Source organism: Danio rerio, chromosome 13 (genome assembly GCF_049306965.1).
Source record: "Danio rerio strain Tuebingen ecotype United States chromosome 13, GRCz12tu, whole genome shotgun sequence".
Classification (NCBI taxonomy): Eukaryota; Metazoa; Chordata; class Actinopteri; order Cypriniformes; family Danionidae; genus Danio; species Danio rerio.
Window position 1 is genome coordinate 23823257 of NC_133188.1, and position 23394 is coordinate 23846650.

At 40.9% G+C, this 23394-nt stretch overlaps 1 non-coding gene across 1 annotated transcript in view; it reads left to right on the forward strand.

Annotated features, from left to right (window-relative positions):
• The window catches only part of ccdc172 (coiled-coil domain containing 172), a 216616-nt gene extending 194362 nt beyond the window's left edge, over positions 1–22254 (forward strand). Inside the window, exon 9 of the transcript XR_012389232.1 lies at positions 21601–22254. This is a non-coding gene — a transcript (coiled-coil domain containing 172). The remainder of the gene's footprint in view (positions 1–21600) is intronic.
• Positions 22255–23394: the final 1140 nt, after the last annotated feature.

A 23394-nucleotide genomic window follows, 5' to 3' on the forward strand; every position in this document is an offset into this window, starting at 1 on the left:
TGGGGGTTTCAGGTCAACCGAGAAAAGAGCAAACTCGCCCCCGTGCAGAGGATCTCTTCTCTCGGGCTGGAGCTGGACTCGGTCACCATGGCAGCGCGCCTCTCCGGAGAGCGCGCTCAGCTGATGCTGTACTGTCTGAGAGAGCTCGACAGTAAAATAGTGGTCCCACTGAAACTATTTCAGAGGCTCCTGGGGCATATGGCATCCGCAGCCGCTTCATGCCGCTCGGATTATTCTATATGAGACCACTTCAGCACTGGCTTCACGATCGAGTCCCCAGACGCGCATGGCACGCGCGCGCACACCGAGTCTCTGTTACTGCGCTGTGTCGCCGCGCCCTCAGCCCTTGGAGCGACCCCTCGTTCCAACAGGCCTGGGTGTCTCTAGAACAGGCGTCCAGTCTTGTTGTCGTTTCAGCAGACACTTCCAACACGGGCTGGGGGGCTGTGCGTTGCGGGCATGCGGCTGCGGACCTGTGGAAAGGTACCCAGTTGCATTGGCATATCGCCTGGAGCTGTTGGCAGTGTTCCTCGCTCTCCACCGTTTTTTTCCGGTGCTGGAGCGGCAACACGTGCTGGTCAGGACGGACAGTACGGCGGCGGTGGCGTATATCAGCCGTATAGGGGGTATGCGCTCTCGCCGCATGTCTCAGCTCGCCCGCCGTCTGCTCCTCTGGAGTCATCCGCGGCTGAAATCGCTGCACGCCATTCATATTCAGGCAAGCTCAACCGTGCAGCCGATGCGCTCTCACGGCAGCCTTGCGTCCTGGAGAATGGAGACTCCACCCCGAGTCTGTTCAGCTGATATGGGCGCGATTCGGGGAAGCCCAGATCGATCTGTTGCTTCCCCCGAGATCGCTCATTGCCAGTTGTTCTTTCCCTGACCGAGTGCTCTCGGCACGGATGCACTGGCTTACAGCTGGCCTCGGGGCACGCGCAAATACGCGTTTCCCCCAGTGAGCCTGCTCGCGCAGTTACTGTGCAAGGTCAGGGAGGACGAGAAACAGGTTGCTGGTTGTGCCCCTCTGGCTCAACCGGACCTGGATGTCAGAGCTCTCCCTCGCGATAGCCCTCCCCTGGCAGTCCCTTCGAGAGAGCACCTACTCTCTCAGGGACAGGGCACCACCTGGCACCCTCGCCGATCTTTGAAAAGATTTTTAGACGCGAGGAAGACTTAGGTAACCTCCGATTGCGGTGGCTAATACCGTCACTCGGGCTAGAGCCCCCTCCCCGAGCGCGCCTATGCCCTGACGTGGAGTCTATTCACTGAATGGTGTGTCTCTCGCTGAGAAGACCCCCGTAATTTGCCAGATCAGCGTTGTGCTTTCTTTACGCCGAGAGAAGTTGGAGAGCAGGCTGTCGCCCTCCACACTCAAGGTTACGTGGCTGCCATCTCCGCTCTCATAACGCGGTGGCTGGCAGCACCGTGGGAACGCATAACCTCATCATCCGGTTCCTCAGGGGCGTTAAGCGAATTAATCCACCCCGCCCCCTCTCATGCCCTCTTGGGATCTCGCTACACAAGCCGCGTCAGATCCCTTCGATCCTCGACTCAGTATCTTTCTGTCCCTGAAGACAGCTCTGCTGGTCGCGTTGATATCGATTAGAGGGTCGGGGACCCGGAGGCATTTTTCGGTCAGTGACTCGTGCCTGTAATTGGGCTGGCTTCTCTCACGTCCTGAGACCCCGCCCGCGATATGTGCCCAAGGTTCCTACCACTCCGTTTTAATACGAGGTAGTGAGCCTGCAAGCGCTGCCCTCGGAGGAGGCAGACCCAGCCCTTCTTTATTGTCCAGTTCGCGTTTTGCATATTATCCGGACCGCACTCAGAGTTTAGATCATCTGAGCAGCTCTTCGTCTGTTATAGCGGTCGGCAGCAGGGAAGTGCCGTACCGAAATAAGTTCCCACTAGATTGTGGATGCCTTTCTTTCACTATCAGAGCCGAGATGAGCCGCGTCCCCCGAGAGCGCGTGCGCACTCCACTCGGAGCTTCGCTTCCTCTCGAGCGCGCGCACGCGGCGCCCCTCTAACAGACATCTGTAGAGCTGCGGGCTGGGTGACACCCAACACATTTGCAAGGTTTTACAATCTGCGAGTGGAGCCGGTTTCCTCAAGGGTATTAGGTAACCCTTGGTGATTGAGGAAACAATTCGGTAGGGTGTTTAAACACGCTTGCTGCGCCATTTTCCCTAACACGGAGATACGTGCGCCTTTTTATCTGTCAGTAAAGTTCCCCGTCAGGTGAGCCCTGCAGATTCCTCCGTGGCCCCCAGCACTGACTCAGCGGAGGAGTCACTTGCTGGCCCACTACGTTGTAGGTCTGCCCGCTGGTCAGCCCGTGTTTTGGGTAAAGGTGCCTGCTATGCGTGGTCCCCACTAGGCGATCCCATATGCTTATTCAGCCACGGTTAAGTCCCTCCCCCTGGGCGGACCCGTGTCTTCCCTCCCCGCTAACCACTCTTTTGCTATGCGTACTCCCCCTTTTTAGGGCTAGTCCATATGTAAAATCTGCCATCTATCCCCCCTTGGGTAACGGATGGCCTCCGCAGCGTCCTCCCTATCGGGATTGCACGCTTCCCAACGTACTGTCGTATTTTCCTAGAATTATCTAGATGCTCACGACTTCCCAAAAAATATATATAAATCCGTAAAACTTCTGTTGAAGTAGGATAAATTAGGGCCAGGGACACGTTGGAGGACCGCGCCCCCCATGATGCGGGTGCGTCACGCTTGCTTGACTATCTCCTCATCGGGGGTGTTGGTAAGGTGCAGTCATTATGGCGCTTTCAATGGGCTCCCAATGCGTGGATTTTACAAATCAAATCCACTTATAGTGCTGAAGTTCCCCCCGAAGGGGAACATTCGAGGTTACTAAAGTAACCCTTCGGGGAACGGAAGCACTATACTCCGTCGCCATAATGACTGTCCCTTAGCTGTTGAAAGTCTCTTCAGCTTAAAAAGGATAGCGTCTGCTGGCGCCAGGTGAGCTTATATACTCAGTTGATTGCTTATGCCACTCACCTGCGCAGGCTTGCGCTGCCAATTCATTCTTAATTGGCCCGTTCAATACTCTTTCAGACGAGTAGCTTCTGAACCGAACCTCCCAATGCGTGGATTTTACAAATCAAATCCACTTATAGTGCTTCCGTTCCCCTCCTCGGGGAACGAAGGGTTACTTTAGTAACCTCGAACGTTTACCTGCATAGCACTTCACTAGCTGCCCTCCGTTACACTCAGCCTCACCATAAACCTCACTTCCTTCCCATACGAGCCCCCCATCCTATCCGGTCTTAACAAGGATTGAACCAGCGATTTTTTTTTTGCATGGGAGTCAGTTGCCGTAAAAAGAAGGCTAATGACCATGGCCTCTATTTTGTGTCGCTAGAGTACCGTTGGAGGTCAGATGAGTGAGATTTACCTATATAGCACTTCACTAGCTGGCCTCTGTAAGACTCAGCCTCACCATTGACCTCACTCCCATACTGGACGAGCCCCCATGTGTATCCCACTGGTCCTAATGCATCCTACCCGGTCTGAACTGGGATTGAACCGGCGATTCTTTACATGGGAGTTGGTTGCCATTCAAGAAGACTAAAAACCATGGCCTCTATTTTATGTCACTAGAGCACCTTTGGATGTCAGAGGATTGAGGTTTACCTGCATAGCACTTCACTAGCTGACCTCCTTTACACTCAGCCCCCTACACCTCATCCCAATCCCAGATGTGCCTCTACATGTAACCCACCAGTCCTACTGCAATTACCTTCTCTGAACTGGCATTGAACTAGTGATACTTTGCATGGGAGTTGGATGCCCTATCAAGAAGGGTAAAGACCATGGCCTCTTATATCTGTCGCTAGAGGATCTTTTGAGTTCAGAGGAGTGAGGTTAGCCTGCATAGATCCTTGCTAGCTGGTCTCTGTTACATTCAGCCCCCTAAACTCTTATTTCTATCCCATACGAGCCCCCTACATAAAACCCACCAGTTCTACTGCACCAAACCCGCTCTGAGCTGGGATTAAACCAGTAATTCTTTGCATGAGAGTTGGTTGCTCTAAGACCAAGACCTCTGTTGCTAGAGCCCCTTTTGAGGTCAGAGGAGTGAGGTTTACCTGCATAGCACTTTGCTAGTTGGCCTCTGTTACATATATTAGGTTTTTAATCTGTATTTATTCTTGTGATGTATTATAAAAACAGTAATGCTGCTCAGTATTTTGTGCAAATCATATTTTTTTTCTGAATTCTCTGAGGAATAGAAAGTTAAAGAAGCTGAAGAGAGCGATCCGACTGGTTATTCAACAACGAGTCAGAGCATAGGTGTGACGTATCAAGTAAACAAGCAAGTTAAGAAGGAAAACAAAAAGGCCAGCAGTAATTCTGTTATATTTCTCAAATATTTGCAAACAATATGGATTATTAAATTATTGGACAAATTTACAGGATCAAATGCCTCCATAGTGAGTTAAAATTACTGTGATAATGGTACTGAATGCTACATTGTTTATACTTTGCACACACTTGTCAGATATTCCAGTTTCTCATTGTGAATTGAGAGCTACTGCCCTCCATGGATGCAGAATGTGCTCTCTCGTTTCAGTCAGTTTTCATCCGTTTGATGTGTTTAAGGGCAGATTATTGGTCAAAACAGAATCAATCAAGAGAAGAGTAGATAAACTAAAAATCTTTGAGAAATGAGATGCAAAATATATAAATTCTAGACTTGGATGCATGTAAACCTACTATTAAATGAATTCAAAACAAAAATAGGAACATTTAAAATAGTTTAATATGAGCACTTGAACATGCACTACCACAAACTGCTTGCATATTTTTGATGGTGAGTAGTGATGCTTTACTGCTGAAGCATGGATGGCATTTGCGGTTTCCTGAGCCACAGTAACTGCTTATACTTTGTTCTATTTATAGACATTGTCTTGCAATAAGGAATTGGCTCCTGTTGTGTGAAGATGGCACAGATAACAGCAGTGATCAATAAAGTCCTCAGGTCCAGCTTGGTAACATTTTATTACTGATAATATCATTGAGATGAAAAATTGTTATGGGACCCTTAGTCACAAGGTTGGTTGGTTGGATTTCTAGAGGGGGAAAACACCTTTATGTTGTGCTCATTTTTAGTTGCTCTGCAGTTGTTTGGGTTAATATATGCTTTGTTTTTATCTTCAGATATGTCCTTAACCCTCAAAGTCAGCCATAAAAAATAGTAATTGTTATTCAGTTGTCATTGACATGCTATAATTGATAATTTCATTTGCAAGACCTATGAATACATCAATACGTTTAACTTTAATAGCATTGATTACCCTATGGATGGGCTTATTAAATCATCTGTAATCTTAATAACATTGCATCTTGTATGTGGGAGCAGTGTAACTATAAACACTGCCATACAATCTCTCTCTCTCTCTCTCTCTCTCTCTCTCTCTCTCTCTCTCTCTCTCTCTCTCTCTCTCTCATCTTTATATTTATCTCTAGTCTCCCTTTTATGCTATTTAAAGGTTCGTAATTGTATTTTGAAGGTCACCTGCAATAGATTTACATTAATTCAAATATATACATAATGAAAATTGTGACTGGTCTACTAATTAGTTTGTTAGAAGCCAAACGGCAACTACCATACTGCATATGAATTTCAGCTCTGGTAGCTTCTTCAGTATTTCTAGACACACAACAAAAGGTGATTAGTAGTCAGTTTTACCATTTTTTTTTAGTGCAGAAAGTATCTCAGCATGTCAACAGTGCACACCAAATTCTTCCAGGCATTAGCTACATATACAGTGTTTGAAGGTCAATGAAGTAGACATTAGTTGTAAGCATCCAATGAAGACTAATATGCAGATATATTACAAATCTACTATATTTGTTGCACAAAGAGAAACGGAGAACTTACTTTTTACTCAGTTTGGTGTACACATCCTCACATTCATGACATGGCATATTCTAGACCTCAAGCAGTCCCACAAAGAGTTAATGTCTTCAGATGCATGCTGGCATGACATTCTATGGATCAGTGGCTTCACAGCATGAGCTCTTTTTGCTGCTGCTCTGTCTGTATTTCTTATCAAATTTGCCCAGTTAATCAATTCCCACAACAAAAATAGTCCTCAGGCAGGAAATGAGTGATAGCGCAGAACGATCCTTTCGGCATGATGTAACTATGAACCTCTCGGTGCTCTCTTGGGAAGGCAGTGACCTTGAGAGTGCTTCCTACATAAATCAAAGTGCCATGGAGAGTTGGGTGAAGGGAGACAAAAGAGATGGAGGAAGTGAATGAGACAGGGAGAGTGCACCAGTTACCCACGAGCCATGTGGATGTAAGCCTATTGTTCAGGCATTTGGGCTTAATTAGTGCACTGTTTAAAACATGAAAATGAGTTGTATTCTCTGCACCAAAATATGGAGCTATATAAACTTGTTTTTTTATGTGAAAAGACTAAAGAACATTTAGAATTGTTGTAGGATGGATGGATGGATGGATAGATGGATGGATGGATGGATGGATGGATGGATGGATAGATAGATAGATAGATAGATAGATAGATAGATAGATAGATAGATAGATAGATAGATAGATAGATAGATAGATCGATAGATCGATAGATGCTTTTAAAAAATCACTGTTGGTCAGTGGTTCAGTGCCTTAAGTCAGTGGTCCTCAACCCCTGTGCCACAGACCAGACCAGTCTGTGGATCAATTGCCACGCAAAAATAATTGAATATGCTTGTTTTATTTACTACCTGAGTTGAATGATCTTTTAATTTTGAAAAATCTTTCATTTAGAAAAATGACCGTATTCTCTCGTTACATTTCAGTCATCTCAAAGCGGCAAAATCTATCCCACAAGCTAGCAAAATAAGTAAGAAACAGACGTCTTTGGAAAATTTCTTTGCGAAGGGGAAAATGCTCAGTGAAGAACCCACAAACTGCAAAGGAATGGATGCACAACCTATTTCTTACAAACCAGGTGAATTCAGCATGTCTGTGCAAGAATATCAATTGCTGGAGATCACAAATGATGGAGACCTTAAGGCTGACTAGGAACTAGGTTATTTCCATTGAAGGCGGGAAAGGCACGGAAACAGCACGACCAAAGATGTGCTCGCTCCTTCCAGATGAACCAAGTTAAAAAATATATGTAGAATACTGTGAGTCACGTGTCAAGAACTGACCAATTAGCTTCATATTTTGTATGGAATATACACATTTCAGTAGACTAATTATCTTACAAACACTGCTGTGCTTTAAAAATTTCTCCATAAATAAAATGTGTATCTGAGTTACAGCAATGTTTTGCCAGGTTGTCATCCACTGAGAGAGCGGTTGATGGTCGCCTCGAAATCTATGTACACTCACCCCCGGGCCGCGTTAAAATTGTCAAGCGTTGATTGGTCCATGGTGATAAAAAGGTTGGAAACCACTGCTTTAAGCGATCTGTATAAAAAAGCCCTGCCTTTTTTTCTTTTTTTTTTTTTTGATTGTGTACAAAAAAGATGTGTTTTTGAAACTTGCAAAAAACTTTCTCTGTAATCTGAAATGTGCCCAGAGCAACACATTTTCGATTTAGCAAAAATGTAGGCTGAGGAATGTATTTTTAATGAGCCTGGGCTGATTATTTTACAAATATTGTTAAATTACATAATATATTACATAAACATAGGGAAAGCTAATGTTGGCAGCATTTAACTTCCTGTGGCACTGTGTTTTTTATCAGCCTATATGAAATTAACTCATGTTTTTCCAAATCACTGAGACTTACGTTCATCTTTCGAATAAAAAATGAAGCTTTTTAGGTTTGCTGGCGCCAATAGCCGTGTGGTTTAGTGCAATGACATGCCACACCGAGGTGATTACAGCAACCTAAGTTTGATTTCCACCTCAAGGTTCTTTGCTGATCCCTCCCCTCTCTCTGCTCCCCATTCATTCCTGTCTCTCTTCTCTACTGTACAATTAAATAAAGATGAAAACCCCTAATATATATATATTTTAGGTGAAATCTGAGAGCTTCATAGAAAGCAAGGTCCCTGACTTGTTCAATTTCTAGAAAAAAATATTAAAAACTGCCTACAGTCTATCAGTCAGAATAAAATTAAGCTACAAGAATACTGTTGTGCAAACATAAAATAGTTATATTGACTCATATTCAAGAGTTACCTAATCAAGTTGGACTAGGGCCTTCATGGAACAAGTATGGGAATGAGCTTTCCTGAAGGGACATGGTGAGGGGGTTTTGGTGATGGCAGAGACTGAGCAACTACGGATTTACCTGGATATGTCATCAGTCATACTGGGCTACCAGTACCAGGGTTTAAGGAGCAAGGTCTGTTGGATGCTTCAGAGCCTAGAAGATTGTGATCAGAGCCCAGAAGAACTTAAGTTAGTGGGTGTGTATATCTTTCCTTCTGGACCTTCCAGAGGAACTGGTTGTTGGAGAGTGGCATTTTGGATTTCCTCATCATTATTCCAATGGATGTGACTTACAATGATGACTGGAGGTAGAATGGGCTCTGGCTCTGTGTGGAAATCAGAACAGACAGGGCATCAGATTTTTAATGTTGTGGTTACCTGTTTGGTACAAGATAGAGAAGTGAAACCTTTTTGGTTTCATTTGGTTCCTGAGGCATCAGTTATGTTCTTCAGATATCAGACATGTGGAGTTGATTTGCATGGGCTCTGGTACTGGAGCATCAACGGAAGGTGAGGCAGACTACTAAGTGGCTTCGCTGAGCTGGTGTACAGTGAGTCTTTGGGAAATCCTTGTGCCTTTCTTTTTTCTAGACCAACAGTATCATAATAAAAAGTCATAGTAGCTCTGATCTGTGGGTTTAGCCCTCAAAGATACATAATGAGCAGGGCTGTTTCATTTCATCCACTAAAGGCTGCTAAGGTTTGAAACTGTAAGGTGTACTTATAGAAGCCAAAGTATGTGATAGAAGGTATAGAGCACTAAAAACTTGTGGAGTGAGCTGTAATTTAATCAAAGGAGTTGATTATAACAATATTAATGTTCCATATGTCTCTGATCCACAACAATACTTAGTTTATGCAAAAATACTTAGTTGCTCAATGGGAAATTTCTGAAAATGCATTTCAAAAAACCAACTGGCCATGGGAATGAGAAAGGCAGCTTGATATGGTTTTCTGGGAGACGTAAGGCTTTTAATGCCGTTACTATTTGTCAGAGTGCGTCAACTTGATTGGATGGTTGGGATCCATGGTGAGTTTGTGTAGGTCTGGTACACATGCAAGACAGAAGCAGAAAATACAAACAATGTTCATTAAGATTCAATAGTATTTCAATTCAATGCAGGTCATGGCGATTCAAGTTCAATTAATAGTTTTTCCTTGTTGGATACAAAGTTAATCCAGAAGAAGCAACAGATAGGTCATATGAGGAGTATGAAAGATAGGGCAACCATCTAGTGAGTAACATTGACTGTGTTTTTGACTGAGGTGGCTGGGGTAAATGCCTGACCCATATGATCACAGAAGCAGCATTGAGTTCAGAGTTTTGCGTTTACTGCAGCCATCACAGTCACAGTGGTCAAAGTAAACACTTTACTTTGCTCAGCACAAAATAAACCCTGAATTGTGAAGCATCAAGATCTATTGATCATGACAGCTATTGATCATAACAATGTAGTCATTGTTGGAGCAACGTTCTGTGGAACACTGTGCTCACACAGAATAAATATTTCTTTCTTCAGCTCTGGTTCCTTTTTCTTATCAAACAAAAATATAGACCCAGGCAGGAACGAAGTGATAGTGTGGAATGATGTAACTGTGAAGCGGTGTTTCCCTGGAGCAGCGCTGACCTTGAGAGTCCTCTCGTTCTCTTCATCCATCCTTGTGCCAAAGCCAGAAGGAAAAGGAATCACAGACACAAGAAGACAGAGAGAAAAACAGATGTGAAAATCTTGCAGTGCAATGTTGAGTGCCTGTTCTTAATCATTTAGGCAAAATTTAGATGTATTGTAAGTGAAAATTGAGATTCAACAATGTAGCTTTTTATTAAGGTTTTAGTATGCTGTTCGCTGATTTTTTACTAGCTCTGTCTTTGAAATCCTTTGTTTTGTTTATCTATTTATTTATTTTTTATTATATATATAGGCTACTACTCCATACATGTAATGGATTCTTCCATTAATGAGCCCCTATTACAGATTTTTGAAAATGACCTTCCATGCAGTGTGTAACACAGCTGTAAGTGAATAAAAACATCCAGCTGAGGTTTAATTCTGAAAGTGCACCCTGTTTAAAACTATTGTTTCTTTAAGGAAAGAGTCGACTCAGAGTCAAATGAATGATTTGTTTTTAGTTCAGATCTTTTGCCAGTTTGTATCGACCTTGATACGCCACATCGCCAAATATGACGTGCCAGATCTGGTCAAATGTGAATGCGCCCTTCCCTTCAAACAGTAGCATATAACTAATGGAAAATAAAGGGTTAACATTTGTTTTCACAACAATACCACATTATACCATGTACTGTGTTTGTTCCTGTGATTTTTCTGATGATTGATACAATAACCTACGCTGCAATGTGTGAATCGCCAGCTGGCTGTAGTTAAAGGATGGATCTACAAAGTCCTGTAATATATGGGACTTTGTCAGTAACTGTTCCAGTTTATATGGCCCAGTTTCTTCTTCCTCCAAATTCTGTAAGTGTTTCTACCTTCCTAAACAAGCTTTAAATGTGATAAAAATGATTGCCTCGTTTTCTGTAATGTTGGTTTGCAAATAATGTATTTAATTGTGTATTGTAACTTGTAATCACTCTGCTCGCATTGTAATCACTTATCTATAATAGTTCAGTGTTTGTAATGGATCTCTCAAGTTAAATCTTTATAGGGCTATTCACATATTGTATCCAGATGTTGAAAATGCGGCATGGGCTTCTTCCTTTACCAATTTAAATGCATTTGGAACTCGCGATCCTTTGCCATTTGTTATTGTTATGACCACCATCAGCTGTTCTTACACTTGAGTGGTGCATGCGGTCAATTTTCAAAATAGTTTAACTTTTGCCACTGCGTGAATTAATACTGAATGTGTGTCATTGTTATGACTTGGTGTTATGGTTAAGAATATGGTTAAAAATAGAGTATGGGCTGGTGTTTAACTGCATTGCTTTAATGCAGTACTGCATTTTGCTCACCAATATACTCTGTACTCTGGCTACTTATAATAATAATAATAATAATAAAAATAATAATAATTCCTTACATTTATATAGCGCTTTTCTGGGCACTCAAAGCGCTTTACACAATAAGGGGGATCTCCTCATCCACCACCAGTGTGCAGCATCCACCTGGATGACGCGACGGCAGCCATTTTTGCGCCAGACCGCACACCACACACCAGCTGATTGGTGGAGAGGAGACAGTGATGAAGTCAATTGAATATGGGGATGGTTAGGAGGCCATGATGGACAGAGGCCAGTGGGCAGATTTGGGCAGGATGCCGGGGTTAAACCCCTACTCTTTTCAAAAGACATCCTGGGATTTTTAACGGCCACAGAGAGTCGGGATCTCGGTTTAACGTCTCATCCGAAAGACGGCGCTCACTGAGCAGTATAGCGTCCCCGTTACTACACTGGGGCATTAGGATCCACACAGACCGCAGGTTGGGCGCCCCTGATGGCCTCCCTAACACCACTTCCGGCAGCAACCTAGCTTTCCCATGTGGTCTCCCATCCAGGTACTGACCGGGTGCAGCCCTGCTTAGCTTCTGTAGTGAGCAATTCTCTTTGTCTTGTGCTAAACCCAATCAACCAATCACAACAGACTAGGTCATCAGACCAATCAGCACAGATTAGTATCATGTAAGGGAGGGGTGTAGTAACAAATGAATCACTGAATAAATCATATGGGAGTCACTGGGCTAATTAGATAAACATACATAAATATTATAGGACAATGAAAGTGTTTGGTGACCTTGCATGCATATTAGCATGTTGTTGGAGACCGCTAAATCCAAAAGAAATCATTTTATAATGCAAAAGATGTTCAAAGTTCTGGATGTTATTTGCACCTTATATTATATTTAAAAAAAAAAGTTTTGCATAAATTTGTGAAGTTAGATGCTGCTGTATTTACAAAAAAGAAGAGACAAAGTCAATACTGACAATTTCAAGGGAAGTTTAATTTTAAACTAATTTCGAGAGGAGCATGTGCTTATGATTGACCCAGCTGGTCCACATAAGCTAATCATGATCCTCCAATCAAAGGATCCCAAGTCACTATATATATATATATATATATATATATATATATATATATATATATATATATATATATATATATATATATATCCTCATTTCCTTTCTACACTATCTTCGTCTGGAAGAAACCCCCCTCCTCCTCTTCTTCCACCTTTATCCAGAATGAGCAACACGTTGGCTCAATGACTAGCACTGTTGCCTCACAGCAAGAATACCAATGGCTTTGGAATTGGTAAACATGGAGTTTTCATGTTCTCCCCGTGTCCGTGTGGGTTTCTCTTGGGTTCCCCGGTTTTCTCCCACCATCCAAAATGTGCTCTATATTATAAATAAAATAAGCCTAAATCTTTTTTTTTTTTAATGACTTACTCTCAGGAAGTTTGCCTTGGCCTCAACAGCGGGGGAGTTTGAGATCGACCTGAGCTCAATCTCCCCTCGCCCTGCGAAAGGGGGGAGCCCTAGGCTCGAGGACCCCTTGAGCTCAGGGCTCTCTCATGAGACAGCATGCCAAACAAGCTATGTATAAATCATGAGCTAATGTGAACTCTTGAAATTCATATTTCAAACTCTTTGTCAGACTAAAGTAATTACAGTAATTGATATAAACAATAAATTATAAAAAATACTTTCAGAAGTGGACTCCATTTTGGACCCTGTTGTTTATATTTTAGAAGGGCAAACTTGAAATCTAATCAGAAATCTACAAATCTGATTGTTCAATGGTCTATTCCAGTGGTGCTTTTTTATGTTTTTATGCAATTTTTTTGTAATCTCTTTATTAGTGATCTAAGAATTTTAGGCAGGCCAAACGGAAAATAAGAACAGTTGCAACTCCAAAAACTTGGTGCTCAATGTGGGCATGCATCTATTATTTATACAACAGTTAGTTCCAGTCCACTAATTTAATCGGTCAAGCAGCTTCCCGAGAGTACAGATATTTAGTTGAACAGGACTGTAGAATTTCACAGTTGTCTCACTTCACTTGAGCTTTATTGCATGGTGTCTGTTTTCAATCTTGCTGTAATGTAGAGTATTACCAAATATTAGTTATTTCTCTAGAGATTGATCTTCTTTAGGACAGCTGTGTTTGTACAAAAAATAAACATTCATTCATTTTTTTTTGTTTTGGCTTAGTCCCTTTTTTATTCTGGGGTCACCGAAGCAGAATAAACTTATCCAGCATATGTATTTATGCAGCGGATGCCCTTCCAGCTGAAACCCATCACTGGGAAACATCCATACTAACTTATTCACACACATACACTACGGACAATTTAGCCTACCCAAATCATCTATATCACATGTCTTTGGACTTGTGGGGGAAACCGGAGCACACAGAGGAAACCCACGCGAACACAGCGAGAACATGCAAACTCCACACAAAAATGCAAACTGACCCAGCCGAGGCATAAACCAGTGACCTTCTTGCTGTGAGACAAATGAGCTACCCACTGTGCCACCATGCAGCCCACAAACAAAACAAAACAAATATTCAAATATTCAACAAATACCATTGCCACTGTATATTGCCCGATGAGGTTAACTGCATATTTTCCATCAATGACTGATTAACTTTTTTGACAGTGTCATTTTGACCGAGTACTCTGAGGATATACTGTTATAATTTACACAGTAGGCCTATTTATTTTATTCATTTTTTTAAAATCATTTTATTGTTTTCTCGTGTGGCAAGGTGATTCATTTTGGGTTTGGTCAGTGTGTGTATAGGAGCCATATTACTTTTCATTTAATGATAATGTTTATTTGTTTACCGATTAGTTTGGGTTTCACAGTGACGTCTTATGTTTTGGTCACGTGGGCATACCTGGCACCTGCTAGAGCAAATAAAGCGTGTGCACACTCACACAGGTGTTAATAAGAGAGAATTAGAGTGGGGTAGCCATATTTTTTGTTGAATGCCACGGCACATGCAACAACCCTATATCACTACACGCCACGCTACAACACAATAATCAGCCTTATACACAATAAGTATTCAACCCACAGACTGTTGTCTGTTTTGTCATGTTTCAAGTTTATATAAAGTTTTGCTACTAACATCTTGGGGTCAGCGTTTCTGTCTCAGCCACAAGCGCATCACAAATTCAAAAGACCCTCACTGCCTCTCTAGCGACTTAAGGAGGAATCAGGAAGTCGCAATAGTGTGATTGGTAGACCAATGAAGTACGAGCAGCCATACAATTTAAGGACTTGTATTTTGACGGGTATGCGGTGTCCTGTTGATTTTGGGCTTTTTGCTTCCTGGCATTCCCCTTTCTATGATGTGCTCCTTTTTGTTACCTGTTTACGTTCAGGTAGGGTAAGATGACTATCTTGTATTATTGTAAAGGGTTTGAAACTGTGCTGAATCTGTGCTATCTGTTGTTAAATTAAAGTGGTGCTGGTGGTGTCTGCTTTGCGGCAAGTTTGTAGCGTAGTTTTACTTCACAGGTGTGTGTGGTGATTGTATTGAACACGTCAGCAGTATTTGGTATTGGTATTTATTGTGCTTCACTTTTAGTTAAAGCGACAAGTGGGTGCGTGAGTGTTATATAGCATTGTATGGACTTTAGCCGACCCGACATGTAAATATGTCTTTTCTTACTTTAGCAAATGGGGTGCGCTCATTAATTTTAACATCTCATCTTGTTAAAGCGGAAGGGGAACCGGAATATATGATCTTTATGACGATTCTTGGTGGAAGACTCTACATGTGATGCCGTTGGTGTTTTGCTTTCACTATTGTTTTGTTTTGATAACTGATTTGCTTGTATTTATTGTTTCGCTTTCATTATTGTTCTGCTTTTATTCATTATTTTGCTTTGCTTCTCGGCATTAATTCATTTTGTTTGCCAGCGTCAATTTTTGTTTTGTTTGCCGGTGTTACGGTTTAACTGGTGACCGTGTTAACTGGTGTCCCTTTCCAGATGTAAGCTATTCACGTTTGCAGATTGGCAGATTCGTCACTTTTTCACAGCAACAAAACATGTCCATACCAAATAAAGATTCTTATTAGTTGGTGTCAGTGTCATTGTGTGCATTATTGATTTTAATATCTGTGTAGCAGAACACTATATAACCAAAGTAAATAAATAAAAAAAAATTAGAATTTACATGTCTTTAACAGGATTCGAACCCGTGTAGTGAAAAGTTTTTGTACACGTATCAATCAACTTAACTAACTGAGCTACTCAGAACTTCAAACGAAGCAGTTTGTTTTAATATCTTTGTCAGTTAACATGCCTTGCTGTGGTTGTGGACCCGTGTTAACATGTTTCCATCGATGTTAACATGTTTACATGCTGTTTAGTTACATGTAGTCGCGTTAACGTGTTTCTACAAACTCTCCCGCTGATAGAATAGCTCTCTGTGACTAAACGATGCTTCATCAGTTGCTCAAACCATGTTTTTTCTTAGTTCTAGACTCATGTCTACCTGTGCCTTTAGAGTCGTGTTAACTCGTGACCCATGCTCATACATGTAACGTAAATAAAGATTTTATCCAAAAAATGAATACAATGACGATATTATTATGCAACATATTATGTCTAATATATATAATATATATTTCATATATTAACAAGATCATCAATATGGCAGATTCTGGATCTTGATAACTGATCTCTGGCTATTTGGTTCTTCAAGCAAGTTCGTTAATCACATTAAAATGTCTGGATAAACTGATCTGAGATCGCTGCGTATGTTGTGAAGGACAGATCTATCGATCCTCGAAATCATGATCAGCAATGCAGCGATTGGCTGATGGCACAGCAGCATAATGACATCATCTGATTGATATTCAATCATCCATATGAGCAAAATTACATAAAATTCGCAGTTAACGGTTTGTTAAATATGATACGCAATAACTTTCCAACTTTGTTGTGGGCTGCAGGCTTGGCCCTTTCATGTGTAAAGAGCAATTTATATAGTTTTACAGTAGATGTTCCTTATTATAGTAGCCACAGAAGTATTATAGTAGCCGTTTTTTAATCAGTGTAGACAATAACTGGATGTTTACAAAAGCATTTTGATATTGGTAAAGTGTCTGCAACTTTTGTAAAGCATCAAATCACTGGCATCTTAACTGTTAAAACATGTTTATGACTGCATTAATGTTTTATTGGTATTGAAAAAGTCACAAATTGTGCATTTCTATTATCATACACAAATTGAAGTAAAGTGATCTGAAAAGTTCATATATATATATATATATATATATATATATATATATATATATATATATATATATATATATATATATATATATATATATATTTACTATTTCCCAAGTGTATATAACTACAACTGTAAGAAAATATCAGAATTTGGCACATACTTTCTGTATTGTCTTTGCTTGAACTGAGCCGATATAATCCTGTTTATATGAAATGAGCCTGCTCCCGACCAGTTTGATCTACCAGAACTGTTGCTATGACAACAACTCTCGGATCAGTTTTAAAGAACAAAACGATCCTGGATCGTGTCAAATCGTTAATTTCCAAATCCAGCTAACTGAGTAATCCACGTACGAAGAACAGACCCCTGAAGTTATCACATTTAGTGTCTGATAAGCGAGAATCTATTATTATTAGTGACGCACACTGTTTACTTAGGCCAGGGGTTTCCAAAGTCAGTCACGTAGGGCCGCTGTCCTGCTGACTTTAGCTCCAACTTGCTTCAACACACCTGCCTGAAAGTTTCTAGTATACCAAATAAGAGCTTAATTAGCTTGTTAAGGTGTGTTTGATTAGGGTTGAAGCTAAACTTTCCAGGACACTGGCTCTTCAGCAACGAATGTGGACACTCCTGACTTAAGCGCTGGAGGTGATGCATTTATAAGCTGTTTTGTGCACATGTAACAATAAACCTGTTGGAAACTTCTGTCTATTCTGACTGAACTTCATTCCTATTTACTTAACATTAAATTCACCAGCATGGCCCACGCCACACTTTGAGCTAGACTTTGATAAAGGGGATGGTAAGAGAAGGGGGAAGGGAAGTAAGAGGATAAACAGTGAACACATAGGTAGGTTGATCAGGCATTCTACAATGATAAGACTCAGAGTGGGGTACCATCTCTGCAATACTTTGGTAGAGGGATTGGACCCCCCAATTCAACGTAGGAGTGAAGAGAGGGTTATAGGATTGTAAATGGGAAGCGAGGAAATAGAGGACTGGTCTGCCTTAAATAGGTTTTAGGAAGTAGGTGGTTGGTTAAGGAGACAAAGTGAGGCGTGGTCCTGCCGCCAAACCTTTGTTAACAAGTTAACTTCATTTATTGTTGGTTATTGTTCAATAATGAGTGCATGAGTGTTAGTATATCTTATCATTTTAAATACACTCTCAGTAAAGCTGCGGTCACACTGGGCTTTTGGTCCCATAGACTTCCATTTGAATGTTTCAGACCGGAATCGCAGGGTCGTTCGCTTAGTTTCGCAGGTTGCTGCGGTACAAAGTTTAAGCTTTGTGAACTCTGACCTGCGAAATCGCATCACTTGACTGCGTGAGACCAACCGAAGATCAAAATATGACGTTTCTGGACAGAAATTTAAAACATGGAGCAATCGCTCGCTTTTTTAATGCCTAATAATCTTGTTTAATCCCGCCCCCATTTCGTAATGCCGTAAGACAGAATTTCGCACACACAAACTCTAGTGTGACCGCAGCTTAATAAAGGTACAAAAAACTGTCACCGGGGCAGTAACTTTTCAACACATTTGTACTGTACCTAAAGATTACATATTAGTTCCTAAAATTTCAAAAGCTACTCTTTTGTGTAGCTTTGAGTTACTAATACGGAACCTTAAGGTATAAATGTGTGTAATGGAGGATCCCCAATGTAATAGGCCAATCCCCAAAGGGGAGAGGTTTCCCATTATATCTGGGTGAATGGAGTCGGAAATTAAGCTCACCGCTTCTTTAAAAGTTTGGAGGTTTCTCTTTGCTTCCGTTTCTCTCTGGCATGGAATAGAGGCGGTGTGTTGATTGCGTCCTAACTTTTGGATGTGTGTTAAGCATTGAGCGTTAAGCATTAAGCCTGCAGTATTCATAGAGCCTGTATAAGGTTGAATTTCTTCTATAATTCTGCTTCTAATTCATGGGCCTAAGGTAGTGCAATTGCATCAGCACGCGACAAGGTATGTTTCTGTTTATGTCTCCGGTTATTTCTAGTGATTTCTAGTGCTGTTAATTAATTGTAAATCATTGTTTTAGCGGTATCCATGTTAAATCAGTCAATTACTCCCCACTTGTGTTGAGATCTAGTTAACAGTGCTGCGGGTAAATTCTCATTTTTATTTAGAAATGTGATTTCAATTTTTAACATGCGAATGACAATGAGTACTGAACGGTTGTTTTAAAGTGATTGCCCTTTGCTGTTTAGTGACCCGATTGTGCTACAGGGAAGTGATTCGCTTTTCTTCTCGGGCACCTAATAGTCTGTGACCCGGTTGCAGCAAAGCTGTGTGTGTGTGTGTGTGTGTGTGTGTGTGTGTGTGTGTGTGTGTGTGCGCGTATGGTGTGAGGGTGTGCTTATTCTTTTGATGTTGGTGCAATTGTGAATGTTCTTGTGTATCCAACGCAATCTCACGCCAATTCATAACATTTTGATTTAGTGGCTAATTCATATGAATTCGTACAATCTAATTCATACAATTTAGTACGATTTGCTCATCACCCAATGCTGGTTGGGGTTAGGGATGGGGATAGGAGCCACGCCTCCTTTTTAAAATCGTACATTTTCAAACGACTGAAATTAGCCACTAAACTGACAAAACGTAAAATACTTGCGTTTCTTTGTGAGGTCAGGCTAGTTTATCTGTGCGTGTTTTGATATACCTGTATATCTGTTGGGTTTGTATTTTATTTGGGATTGTTCATCCTCAATTAATTACAGCAAGGATTATCTTATATGGGGAGGGTTGTTTTATTTTGACTTTGTTTGTTGTGTGGGTTGGTTGTTTATTTTGAGTGTGTGTTAATTTATCTTTCTTTAGTGGTGGGAAGTGTGTTTTTGTTTTGAAGGGTTTTGTTTGTATTGAAGTGTTGGGTTGTGTTTTTTTTTTTTTTTTTTTTCCCAAATGTGGGTATATCCGGAATAATATCGAGTTTGATTGATCAGTGGCCACTGACAAGTATTATGCAAAACAGGATCTATATATATATATGTATATAACAGGATATATATATATATATATATATATATATATATATATATATATATATATATATATATATATATATATATATATATATGTATATATGTGTGTGTAGATTCATTGTAAGGGATTGCATGTTTTCTATGAATACATTTTTAAAATCAGTTTAAGTCTCTAATAAAGACGATTGTTTTTACACCTCTTTGCTTGATACTTCCATTTGTTTGGAGAAAAACTGAAGTTGGGCATTAGGAAACCCCACCTGTATTTTATAATATTTTAGTGGCCCCAGTCACCTGTATCTTTTGAAAATGTACCACCCCAGTGGCTGCTCCAGCACCTTTATTTCTGAGACTGCACTCTGTATGTTCAAAAACTAAATAATAGAGAAAATCACTTGAGTGGACTTTTACTTTTGTTTGCTCTTTTCAAGTAAATCAATATATGTAACCCTTTTTGGTGCTTTAAGCTTTTTTTCACCTTACAGACACCAATTAATGGCATGTTTGCTGTGGTCTTAAGGTCAGGGGGATGCGTAGAATAGGGGAGGAGTTCAAACAGGAAATAGACATGCATGTCTTATGGTTCTGTTTACACTGGAGAGCTCTGAGTCAAGCATTTAAATACACAACCACGCGCTCTTTTCTCCAAGTGTACAAATTCAACGAGTCTGAGCACCAAGTGCTTTTCTTGCAATCGCTCTGTAATCCTGCTTTTGGTGTATTTCAGTCTGAGAGGAGAAACTGAGGAAGTTAAGCACAGCTCAGACATCTTAATGTCTAAGACAACCCAAGCTCTCTATCTCACTTTTCCTGTCTGCCTTTCTTCATTGTTTGTTTCTCTCTCTGGCTTACTGTCTCTTTCTTCTTCATGTTCTTTGTGGTCATGTATTACATAAATACATTTCTTCTTCTGACATTACACCTCCATGGTAACAGAAACTGTCGTTTTATTTTTGTCTTTTTATGTCTATTTAATTCGCCGTGTTGAACTTGCTGCAGGCAGAGTCATTGTAGCACGTTAAATATAATCTCAGTGCTGTACAGATGCAACCTCATATCAAGAATGATCTGCCTTTCCCTACATCATCCTGCCTGTAGGATCCTTCCCGATAAGAGTCATTTTTTCCTCTAGAGAGGCATCTTTGGGTGAACAACAGTGTCTGTCCTCACAAACAACAAATACACTTTCACACAACAGTGACCTCATGTTTTCACTGCCCTAGCTCTCACCAGTCTATTTCCTATCTAGTTCGCAGTCAATGCTAAATTGATTTCAAAGGGGAAAAGGGTTTGACAATTATCTGTGAAGTTACAATTACTCAAATCAGCTCTATTTTAAGAGCTTTCTTATCAGAGAAACTCTCGCTGTTCTCTGCTAGCCTGCAAAATCGTACTTTTATAGAGATTGCCTTTGTTTCCATGGTAACAGGGGTTCTCTGATAGGTGGATGTCACTTCAGGTTTATGGGTATTGTAGTACCTTACTGGAAATATGATAATTAACTTGATGTTTATTTTATTTATATATAACAGCTCAAGTTTCACTATGAAATTGATTGTCAAGTGTAGAGGCGAGAAGATGACTGCAATGAATCAGAGAAGATGACAGCTGTTTGAGTTCCAGATGAACTAAAATTGGTGTAAATGCACATAAACATAGAAAAGCACAGCAATGTTGAAGGCATACACAGAAAAGCTAAGCTATGTCAGAAGAAAATCACATTGAATTGTGACATTAGTTGCAGTCCCTCCTGGTAGATGCCTCCTGGAGTTATGAACACACAATATTGTGATGAAGAATCAGAATCAGAAAATGCTTTACTGCCAAGTTCGCTTGAACACTAAATAAATGAGTTTTGGTGATGGGAGCTTACAGTACAGAGAGCACAAAAATACAAACTCTGTGCCGACATTGATTAAAAAAATAAGAGCATTGTAGTAAGTGGACGGGGCTGAGAGTCGTGGAAATGGAACGATTTCCGAGCACTGGATTATAAGAGGATGAGGGATGACAAAGGAGAATGAGAGAGTTCCAGACCTGGACCAGTTATGATGTGTTTGCTTGTGAAAAGCTGCCGTCTGTTTATTTTTATTTTTTTTTCTTTAATACATTTTTTTTTTAATATTGTTGGAACTCCGCCTCCTTCTTCCCAACGGCCAGGAGGCCATTTAAAATCATTATGTTTCTGCCGAAAACCAGGATGGAAGGAGGAATATGCTGCCAGGAAACCCTCGCTGCTGAGGAAGGGAGCGATGCCATCAGGTTGGATGAGCAGAATCTGCCTCCGGAGACGATCGATGGAGCACGGCACGTAGCTCTCCACTGTCCACCACAACCTGAAGGAGTGGCTGCTGTCAGTGATGGGACGGAAGAGTTGCCCTGTTTACTGAATATAAAGACCTGCAATCGTTCACCAAGATGTGGTGGCCAGGAGACGTGGGACTTGCCACCGTAGGCAGAGTCTGGGAAAGTCTCTGTGATCTGCAGAGAAGAGCCATAGCCTGCTTCTGACCGCCACAAAGGGGAGGAGCAAAGAGTGAAATGGTTGGGGGACTCACTGCTATAGGTACCTGGATTCTAGAAGAGCCAGCCAGTGGCAGGGCAGAGTGGGAGGACATCCACCATGCGGCGTCTAGAGCCATGGCCAGGCAAACAATGGTATCTCAGCTGATGGAGGGATTTTTTTTTCTCTCTTCTGTCTCTCCTCTTTATTTTCTCCATCTCCTATACTTTTGGTGCATCTGATAAAGGTCCTGTTTATGTAATGTTTGTTTTTAGTTCGACAGCAGTTTCTGTGATGAGCTGCCATCTGTTTGTTTGTTTTTTTCTTGAATAAATTCTTTAAATTTCAGCAGTTCTCTGCCTCCTTCTTCCCAATGGCCAGGAAGGCATTAAAAATCATTACAAACACCAATTGCAATAATTTTTAAAAAGTAAAAAAAGAAAAATAAACTATTCTTTTGACAGAGTGCAATGTGCGTATGTGTTATCTAAATGTTGAATGGAAATGGCCTGGGGCGCAAACTGTTGTTGTGTCTGGCTGTTTTGGTGCACACTGCTCTGTAGAGCTGGCTTGAAGTATACGGTTCAATGAGAGAGTGGGATGAGTGGGAGGGGTCCAGAGTGATTTTTTTTTATATAAAAAATCTTGGAGATATAAAGGTCTTGGAGGTTGGGCAGGGGGGCACCAATGATCTTCTCTGCAGTCCTGACTGACTACTGATATCTAGTTGGTGACTGAACCAAACCGTGCAGTTGTAAAAGAACAAGGGAGAATGAACTACAAATAAACTGAAAAAAAAAAATGTTTCCCTTGCATTTTGAAAAAGTTTGAAACTACATGTTTTTAATATGATTCGCATTTACACATATTCAAAAATGCCCAACAGTTTAATATATTCCAGATAATATATTGTGTATTCCAGAGCAGTATTTGGCACCATCACCATGCAAGTAAACAGTACCTTTTGAGAAGTGATGACCTGCTGTCGGCAGCTTGGTGCTTATGTCTATGTAGAATTTGCTATGTGTGTAGATTATAAAGTGCTTCAAGTACGCTTAAAACACTTGAGCAACAATAGAAAACACTTGAGCAACAACACTACAACACACTGCTTTTGTCATTAATCCACACACTCCTAAACATGTACTAAGTATGCTTGACATGACACCATGATTTTTAAAGACTTTTGTTTTTAGGCATTTACATGTACACATCATTTTCTAAAACCTCTTATTGAGAACTTGTTTTGAGATTTATGCATGTTCAGTATCAAAAACAACACAATGTAAACAAATATACAAAACATATAAAAGTTTGTTTTTTGTGGTTTGTTTTACCTGTGTAAATGGGCTCTTAAATAAAGCCACTGCTGTGCCTTTTTGACAAAAGTGTCAATGTTGTTATCCCACTCCAGGTCCTGAGATATGGTATTGCCAATTAATCAGATTGACTTTACTGCAGCCACAGTTCTGTCAGTGCTGGAAAGTGGG